This window comes from Equus caballus, chromosome 16, assembly GCF_041296265.1.
Source record: "Equus caballus isolate H_3958 breed thoroughbred chromosome 16, TB-T2T, whole genome shotgun sequence".
NCBI lineage: Eukaryota > Metazoa > Chordata > Mammalia > Perissodactyla > Equidae > Equus > Equus caballus.
The window spans coordinates 25,244,444-25,254,260 of NC_091699.1; the positions used below are offsets into that span (position 1 = coordinate 25,244,444).

Genomic DNA, 9,817 nt, shown 5'->3' on the forward strand with positions numbered 1-9,817 from the left:
TTTGACTTAAAAGTTTTTCAAGTATAGAAATCCTACCTATGCTTCAAATACAAGATTAAGAAGCTCCCCTGATTCAACCCTTTATAATTACTTGAACTTTGCTTTGCCTTGTACTATGGTTAGCTATGTTTTTGTGATGTCCTTACTAGACTGTAATTCCATGGAGATAGAGGTGGAGTCTTTTCTATTTTCACACCTCCTTTCTCTCATCTACCCGCTCCTGAAACTTTTCTCCTTAACTCTGGATAAGAATCATAGTGTTTAGTGCCCAGACTCATGCCCGTTAATGGTTATGAAATAAATCAACTGACCCAAAACAGGCAATTTCTTTCTATACACTGTGTCTGGTACTGCTTTATTCCAAGATAAACATCATGTTCTCCATGAGCCATAGTGGCCTTTTTCATATTTCTGGAAAACTCAATGTTCATTTACACTTCTAGGCTTTTGCATTTGTGATTTCTCAGCCTAGAATGCTTTCCTCCTAGCATTTCCTCCCTAATTTTAATTCAGCTTTCAGTTCAGTTGTCACATCTTCAGTACCCCTTCCTACTAGTTAAAATAATTTACTAGTTAAGACATTAGTATGATGCTTTTTTGTTTTTATAGTATTTCTTACCACCTGAATTTATTTATTTTATTTACATTTATACACCAGAATATAAGCTCAATGAGGGCAGAAAACTATTTATCTTTTCATTAGTATGTCTCCATTGTCTAAAACAGCATATTATAAGTACTCAAAAATATTTGATGAATGAGTACATGAGAGAAGCTTACATTTCATGCTATTATATACCTCAGAAAAGAGGATATATATGCTTCTATCTTTACTTTATCTTGGTGAAAACTATGTTATTAAAGTAACAATGGTTTATATCTTGTTCAATTAATCAAGACCATGTACAGTCAAGCAAAATAAACAACTTATAATACTTTAATGAACATATATCCTGATACTCTGAAAAATTGTCCCATGGATATGGAATAATTGCCTATTTACCATTAGAGAGAGAGTGTGTGTGGTGTGTGTGTGCGCGTGCATGTGTTATTTAAAAATACACACCAACAGCACAAGCAACAATAATAAATAAGTAAATTAGACTTCATCAAGATTAGAAACATTTGTGAATCAAAGAACATTATTGAAAAACTGAAAAGACAACCTGTAGGATGGAAAAAAATATTTGCAAATTATATATCTGATAAGAGTCTAGTTTCTAGAATGTATAAAGAATCATTACAACTCAACAACAAAAGGTTGTTTAAACAATTCATTTAAAAACTGGGCAAAGGACTTGAATACACATTTCTCGAAGAAGATATACAAATGGCTAACAAGCACATGAAATTATGCTCAACATCATTAATTTTCAGGGAAATACAAATCAAAACCACGATGATGTACCACTTCACATTCACTAGGATGGCAATGATAACAATGATAATGATAAGAAACCACAACAAGTATTGGCAAGGATGTCGATAAATTAGAACCCTCTTACATCGCTGATGGGAATGTAAAATGGTCAGCCACCCCGGAGAACAGTTTGGCAATTCCTCAAAAAGTTAAACATAAAATTATCATACGACCTCACAATTCTATTCTTAGGCATATACCCAAAAGAATTGAAAAAAGGTACTCAAACAAGTACATGTACGTACGTGTTTTTAGTGGCACTGTTCACGACTATAAAAAAGAGGAAACAGCCCAAATGCCATTTATGGATGAACCTCAAAAACATTATGCTAAATAAAAGAAACTGAACACTAAAGGTGACATATCATACGATTCCATTTATATGAAATATTCAGAATATATAAATTGATTGATAGAGATAGAACACAGCTTGGTGATTACTGGGGCCTGGATAAATGGTTTTATTTTGGAGTGATGAAAATGTTTTGGAACTGGATAGAGGTGGTAGTTGCACAACACTGTGACTATACTAAATGCTACTGAATTGTTCACTTTAAAATAGTCAATTTTATGTTATGTGAATTTCACCTCAATAAATTATTTTCAAAATGTATCGTCCTGGTTCCATCTGGATAGCAATATTTAATTTACTTGATATAGACATTAAGTCTCCCAAAAATAAGTACAATGTAGAATGTGAACTTTATTATGTATGAGTGATTACATAGAAATATCTATTACTTACACCCTACACCATCACTCAGTGCCGGCTGTCTATTTCTCTTTAGAGAATGAAGATGTTCTTTTCTTTTCAGGCACAGAGAAGATTTCCTGTATTACAAAAAGATTAACCAATTTAATTTCTTATCTCAACCTCCAGTAACCACAGCATTCCCTTTTGGACAATATTCAAAACTCATAATAGGCACATTAGGATATTCAACATGATTTTCTTGATCAGTAAGTATTCAAATGAGGCATTTACAATTAATTATTGAATTCTTCTCACTAGGTATTCTTTGGGTCATTAAAGAAACAATCCCACCAGCTGTACCAAGGAATCCCATGGAGACGCGTGGAACTAGTACACACTGAGATTGGATGTCACTCTGAGGTAGAGCCCTGGAGGGCAGATTCAGCTTTAAATTCATGGACTTGGCCATCTCAGCATTTGCTCCAAATTGTCCATCACCACACATGCTCTGAAACTAAGTGAAGAGTGTGAACAGGTCAGTCATTTCTGTGCCTGTGGTCTCCATAAGCAGACAGTTATAATGAATCTCACATATTCCACATAAACCATTCCTTATGAAGGGTTGAAGTGTTGAATTGTATCCCCTTCAAAATTCATATGTTGAAGTCCCAACCCCTAGTACCTCGTAATGTGGTCTTGTTTGGAGACATATTGTTTGCAGAGATAATGACATTAAAATGAGGTCATTAGAGTGAGCCCTAACCCAATATATAACTGATGTCCTTATAACAAGAGGAAATTTGGACACAGAAATAAGCATGGAGGGAAGAGGAGGGAAGAGACATAGATAAAAGATGGCCATCTACAAGTCAAGGAAAGAGGCCTGCGACAGGTCCTTCCCTCACAGCTCTCAGAAGGAATCAGCCCTGAGGACACATTGATTTTGGACTTCTAGTCTCCAGAACTGTGAGACGATAAATTTCTGTTGTTCAAGCCACCCAGTCTGTGTTACTTTGATATGGCAGCCTAGCAGACTAATACAATTCCAAACCCCTTTCTCGCTTGTCCATTTTCCCTAGAGAGACTGGAGAAAAAAAATCCTTAAATGTAATGCCTGTTTTTCTTAGCCCTCTTTATGGTAGAGGTGACAGAACATGGGTCAGTAATGATTGGTTTCTACTAAAAATACATAAATATAAATTTAACTTGATTCAGCAGAATTAAAAGGAAAATCTTTTGGGAGAGCTTTATGGAAAATTTTTGCTGTCCTGGTAAAAGGAAGAGATGTCACTGGCTCCTGTTCTTTCTATTTTCTTCTTGCCTTGAACCAGACAGGTAATAAATAGTTAGGGGCTTTAGCAGCCATAGTTGACAGCATGAGGTGAGAAGCAGGCACATTAAGGATATTGGAGTGGTAATATAAAAATGTCCTTGATAATAATATCATTGAATAGTTACATGAACACTTTACTGACTGCTTGAGTATCCTTGATATAGATGAAAATTAATTCCTGATATAAAAATCACTGTTAGCTAGGCGCTTGTTAGCTACAGTCCATGGTTTTCCTGATACCTCCTCTTAGAATCTTTCTCCAAAGAAATAAATGAATATAAATCTTATTTCATTTTATTCTCTCTTTTTACCTAACAGTATTTCATCACATCTTCTTTGTCATTCCTTCAGAAGCCTCTTCACATCCCACAAATAAATCCAAATGAATAAACATATCTATTTATTAAAGCTGAAAGAAAATACATCAAAATTATGGCAAGACTTATCCTTGTATATTGGAAATATGGTTACGTTGTTTTCCTTATGTATTCTGTATGTTCCAAGTTTTGTTTTTTTTTTTTAGAAACTATTTTCCGTCAATCTTATTTTTATCTTTTGTTTGAGTCTGTGGAAGTACAGTTTAAGACCATTTGGTGGTTGTTTCTATCCACTCAGTGGTTTGAGCAGTGGGGGCTGCAGACCAGTCTTCAGTGATAGGCTGAGCGCTCTGTTCCAGGCTTCAGCAGGGAACTGCTTGATGGGTGCAGAGGGCACCTGCACACCTTCAGACCAACTGTGACTCCAGATTAAGGATGAGCAAACTCAGGAGCTAGAGCAGTACATTCACTCTGAAATTCCTCCTTGGTCACGGTCTTTTGGTGGTCCAGTGATTAAGATTCAGTGCTCTCATCGCTGCAGCCTGGGTTTGTTTCCCAGTCGGGGAACCACACGACCTGTCTATCAATTGTCATGCTGTGGCAGCTGCATGTTGCTGTGATGCTGAAAACTGTGCAACCAGTATTTCAAATACCAGCAGGGTCCCATGGTGGATGAGTTTCAGTGGGGGCTTCTAGACTATGACAGACTAGGAAGAAGGATGCCATCCATTTCCAAAAAAATTGGCCATGAAAACCTATGAATAGTTGTGGAGCATTGTCTGACATAGTTCCAAAAGGTGAAAGGATGGAGCACTATGGCAGGGCAGAATTCCACTCTGCTGTACACAGGGTCGCTAGCAGTAGGAATCAACTACAACATGGCCTTTTTAGCAGCAGCCTACTCTTCCTTTTCAGTGTCTTCAGGATCTCTGTAGAAGTAGAGCTCAGGAACAACTTTCCATAGGTGTTCACTGGAGACAGTGTCACACATGTGCAGAACTTCCCAGGCCAGCCCCCATCACGTTAGACCTGCTGAGCAAGCTCCCTTGCTGTGGCACAGGATGGCAATGTCCACATAGCACAGCGGAAAGTCTGTGTTTCACAGAGAGCAGGTAGGCAGGTTAACATAAGATGCCTCTGTGAGAGGCTGGTTGTCATCTCTGGGACTAGTAACCACAGGAAGTTGCAGCTCCTGGAAGGCTACCTGGATCTGCTTAATGAAGCTTCCAGAAGCGAAGCTGCCAGCAATAGGAGTGGCTCCAGTGGCAGCAGCAGCAAACTTCAGCACAGCTTGCTGGCTAGTATTTCTGGAGGATATGACACTGACATCAGTCAGGTTGTCAGTGGCAACAATGGCACAAGCTGCTAGCAGAAGCTTCTCCCAGGTTCTCTTCAGATTTGTGATGTAGATTCCATCACTTTTCCTTTTGTAGATGTACTGTTCCTTTGAAAGTCATGTTTGGTGCCCCCTAAGTGGGTTTCTGCTGCAAGCAATTTAAGGATATTCTCCTCCTTCATTTGTGGGACATCAAATTTCCAGACATTGTGAAAATTTCCCTTTAAGTTACAATGAGAACTCAGAACAACTCTGTATGGATCCTTTCTGAGGAAGGTTGCAAGTATGTTGATAAGTGGCATGTATTACTTTTAAAAATCAGAATAAAATAACTAATTTTATATTAAAAACCAAAGCAATGTTTATATTCTAAAATGGGTGCCGAAATAGCAATCACGAATTTAAATAGCTTTATTATATCAGATATGGATATTTGCTTAAATATTCATTTATCATTAAAATGTTTTCTATCGTGTTAAGAGTTACCTTCAGTTAAATATTGCACCTTTCCCCACTCAGATTTTGATGTAATTTTTTAAATGAGTATCCAGTTACCATAGCAATAAATGACACAGTAGTGCATAGATTAAATTGGAACGGAATCAAACACCAGATAAATTCAGAATTCATGCAACACTTTCATTTCAAACAAGTACTTTTTCTATCCCCACCGTCTTCATAAATGGTAGTCAACACAAACAATCTGTCCTAAAAAATCGTGATCCTAAAATACGCATTTCTGGAGATCAGAATCCAACATAGTTTCTGAAAAAAGGTATGGTGAGATTTTACGTATCTTAATCATGGGTTTTTGACAAGGGGATAAATAGTTACCAGAATTCTGTGGCCACAGACAGCTGATCCTTTGTTTTTCTCTGGCAAAATCAAGTAAAAACTTGAGTAATTGTACATTGAATTAAATTAAGAGGGATAAGTAATTATAATTGGAAATTTGTTTTCTCAATCATGAGAATGTGTAAATGTATATACGTCATTCCCTTGGCATGGAGTTACTGCTTTTGCCTTTCCTAATGATTTTACCTTAGTGCACTTTGCAATAGGCAATACGTATTTTTAAGGATAATGATATATTCATTATGAAAAATGACTTTAAGTGTCAGTGCAAAGCCTTGGTATATTTTCTTGTCCGCTTGGTTTTTGTGCATAAGCATGGTTTGATTAGCCATTTTATAAATTTTGTGCAGTTACCAGTACAATTGATGCGAGCGACCTAAGTGAGACAACAAACATTTACAAGTGAGTCGCCCAGGTCTTTGTAGGAGGAAATAGAGCCTTGGATTTCTTTTTATTCCATAGAGATGAGTGGAATGTCAAGTGCACACCAAAAGTTATTTATGAATTGATAATTTCTCTACTTAAAATGATTAGAAAACCTGAGTAAAAGCTTTGAATTAAGACAGTTTTAAAAAACCTATAAACTGGCTTTATTTCATTTATAAAATTTGCAATTCTTAGCTTAGAAGACCCCTAAGAGGGAAGAAAAATCAGCTTTGAGTTGCAACAAAACAATTTCCTCCATTTTATTCTCTCAACACCAAGCATTTTTTGCTACCTGTGTAAATAGTAAAAGCTTTGGGAAAGTTGATAAACTTATGAGTTTCCTTAAATATTTCACAAAGAACTGAAATCAATTTTAATTGATGACTATTACTTTGTTACAGTTACACATTTTTCATTTATCAAGAGCTGTTGAAAAAGCTCTTGAAATGATTTAATGCTTAATGGTTGACTAAACGATGGGTCTTTTCCACTCTCCTAACAAAAGGCTACAGGGTACTGTGAAAAGTTCAGGTTCCCAGGGTACTTTCCCGTCAAGCAAACAGTGTTTCCAGAGAATAACTGAGATCCCCAGTGGCTTGACTGGTTGAACTTCTAGTCATCTTTTAGCCACAAGTCACGGGGATATTGGCAAACATTGTTCAGTACCAAAAAAAAAATGTAATAATCTTTATAAGAATGTCTATACACGATTAAACCTGTAGGGTCTCAAGAAACACAAAGTGATTGTGAATATAGGTCTCCTGGGTTAATAGCTGGGAATCAAATGCATTAGGAAGTCCAGCAGGAAGGGGCTGATAAGAAAAATTCTTTGTTCCCTTGCATACAGCAATACTTAAGATAAAACTCAAGTACATTTTAGAGTGTGTCCAAGTCTATCTTGAGAATAAAACACGGAGTGAATATTGAAAAGAATAGCAGGAAAGCATTACATTTTTTTTTTGTCACTAAGCTAAATATTTGTAGTTCAAAAATAAATTGTTTTGTAGTCATTTTAAGGACTCTCTAGTTTTGAGCTCCCATTGACATATGAGAGCAAATGTCAGATGTCTCCTAAAATAGCCACACCTAATATAATAAACATATTTATAAAGACGAAAAAGTCATCATATTAAATGTGACTATTAGAATTATTTGCTATGTGAAATAAGCTATGTGCTTGAGTGGGTGGGTTAATGTATCATGTTATCTCTTTTATTTTACTCATTTGAATTGTAAAACTAACACATGTTATCCCATATTCCTGATATAACCAAAATCGTGTTTAGCCCTTTTTGTTGTTGTTGTTTACTTACACTTATACAATTGTTTGTGTACTATATAATTTTACAAACAAGATTGTACTTTATGTATGTGGGAATAAATGAAGACCAACCAAATGAGAACAGAGAATATTTATTTAGAACTAGCTGTAGCAAGGGAGTCAGCCACCACTGCATGTGTTTTGGCGACTCAAAGCCAGGCAGAGGGGGGTGAAAGCTTTCTAGTGGAAAAAATGAAGGCTTCAGGTATATCCTGATTGGAGGCTGTGGGCAGGAGGAAGCTGTACGTAAGTGAGCTAACTAGAAGCGGGACATCCTATGTGCTTGGTTAAGAGTGACTATTTCTTGTTCTCTGGTTTGTCCTAAGTCAGAAGTGGGGACAAAACTTAGGAAAACTGTCAGTTTTAATGAGGTTCTGGCTATTTGACTTCCTGGACCCATAGAGATAGCAGTTTAACTTCCTACAAGCCTGACATAAATAGCAGCTTAACTATCTACAGCCAGATAATGGGTTGGTTTACCGGGTGCTGGTTGCAGGTCAGATTTCCATCAGTATATATATAAAACGTATATATATTCTCTGGCCATTGTCCATTTGTTTATCCAGTCTCTCATAGATTACTCAATAACTTGATATTTTCACTTAAAGGTAAATCATTGCCAGAACTGGAAGTCAATGCATGTCTATTTTCCCCATCCTTTATAATAGCTGCATAATATACCATAGTAAAAATAGACCAAAATGTAGTCAACTGTTTTGAAGGACATTCAGATGGCTTTCAGTATTTTGTTATTTCAAATAATACTGCAATAAATATCCTTAACTAAGAGTCTTAACTTAAAGGTATCATTAATGATATTGGTCAAATTCCCAGAATTCAAATTGCTGAGTGAGAGGCTATGTTTATTTGAAATTTTAATACATACAAATGCATCATTTTAAGTGCTTTTAACAAAGCCCCTAAAAAGACCATCACTGTTAAAAGCTAAAACCCCTGATGCCCTAGCTTTTGATCTCTAGACATCAACAGATTAGATGATAGATTTTCATTTCAAGGTGGCAAAATAAGCACACCTGGCAAGTCCACAGCATCCCGTTCCTAAAAGTCACACTCATAAAAAGCAAATGGTACAAAAGAATTTTGAGCAATCATCGGCAAACAGAAATTGAAGAGGGAAATTTTAGCCCAAAAGATGTTGCTAGTTTAGAAGGGATATTGCTGCTGTATGGAAAAGTAGGAGGAGGTCCAGGAGGAATTTCCTGGAGCACCCTGATAGTTTGACCTCTGTTAAATACCTCTTGGGACAAACAACAAAGATCCGTGTATCTGTTTCCAGGATGCAGCATGAAAAAGTGAGCTTACATCAGAGATTCAGGGAAATACCTGGTCATCTGACAACGAATGCGAGAGAGGAATGAGGAGCATTATAGATAACTAGATGTTCAGTCAGTGTCTCATTCTGCATTTTATCCATTCTTACTGAGAAATGGCAGAAATTAAGGCCATTGCTGGAGCTGGTGAGTTGTGCAAAGATTATAAAACACCGTCTAACAGGAAATTTCATCTACTAAGATGAATACACAATTCCTTCTCAACACTTGCAGAAAGTCAATGCAATTAAACAGAAAGACGAAACAAAATTGGGGCAAACTTACACACATGTGGAAACAAAAATAAGAGAACAATATTTCAAAAAGTTAAAAGTAATGTTTTTAGAGTGACAACATATTTTATTCAACAATAAGACTAAGTAGATACAAGGAAGAACCATAAAAATAATAAAATTGCTGACATTGATAGGTACAATATGGACATGGTTGTAGAGTGAATGAGAAAGCTAGAAAATAAAAGGAGAGAAATCGTGAAAGAAAAGTTGAGACTTGGAGAAGAGGTCTAGAAGTTACAAAAAAATCATCTAAATGGAGCTTCAAAAGAATAATATATAATGGAGGTCAGTGTTTAAAGAGATAAAAAAGGAAATTCCTCTATAAGAAAAGAAAGATCTGCAGGAAAAAAGGTCACACTCATTGTTGAGCAGGATTTACAAAACCAAAGCAAAGCAAAGCAAACAAAAAATAGAACAAAATAAAAAGATCCAAACCACTTGGTTCCAAACATATATGTATACATCTGAAATTTCAGAACATGTAGGTT

The 9,817-nt window shown here is 36.1% G+C and overlaps 1 pseudogene; it reads right to left on the minus strand.

The window, feature by feature from the left end:
• Positions 1 to 4,027: 4,027 nt before the first annotated feature.
• On the minus strand, positions 4,028 to 5,402 carry LOC100630775 (small ribosomal subunit protein uS2-like; annotated as a pseudogene).
• Positions 5,403 to 9,817: the final 4,415 nt, after the last annotated feature.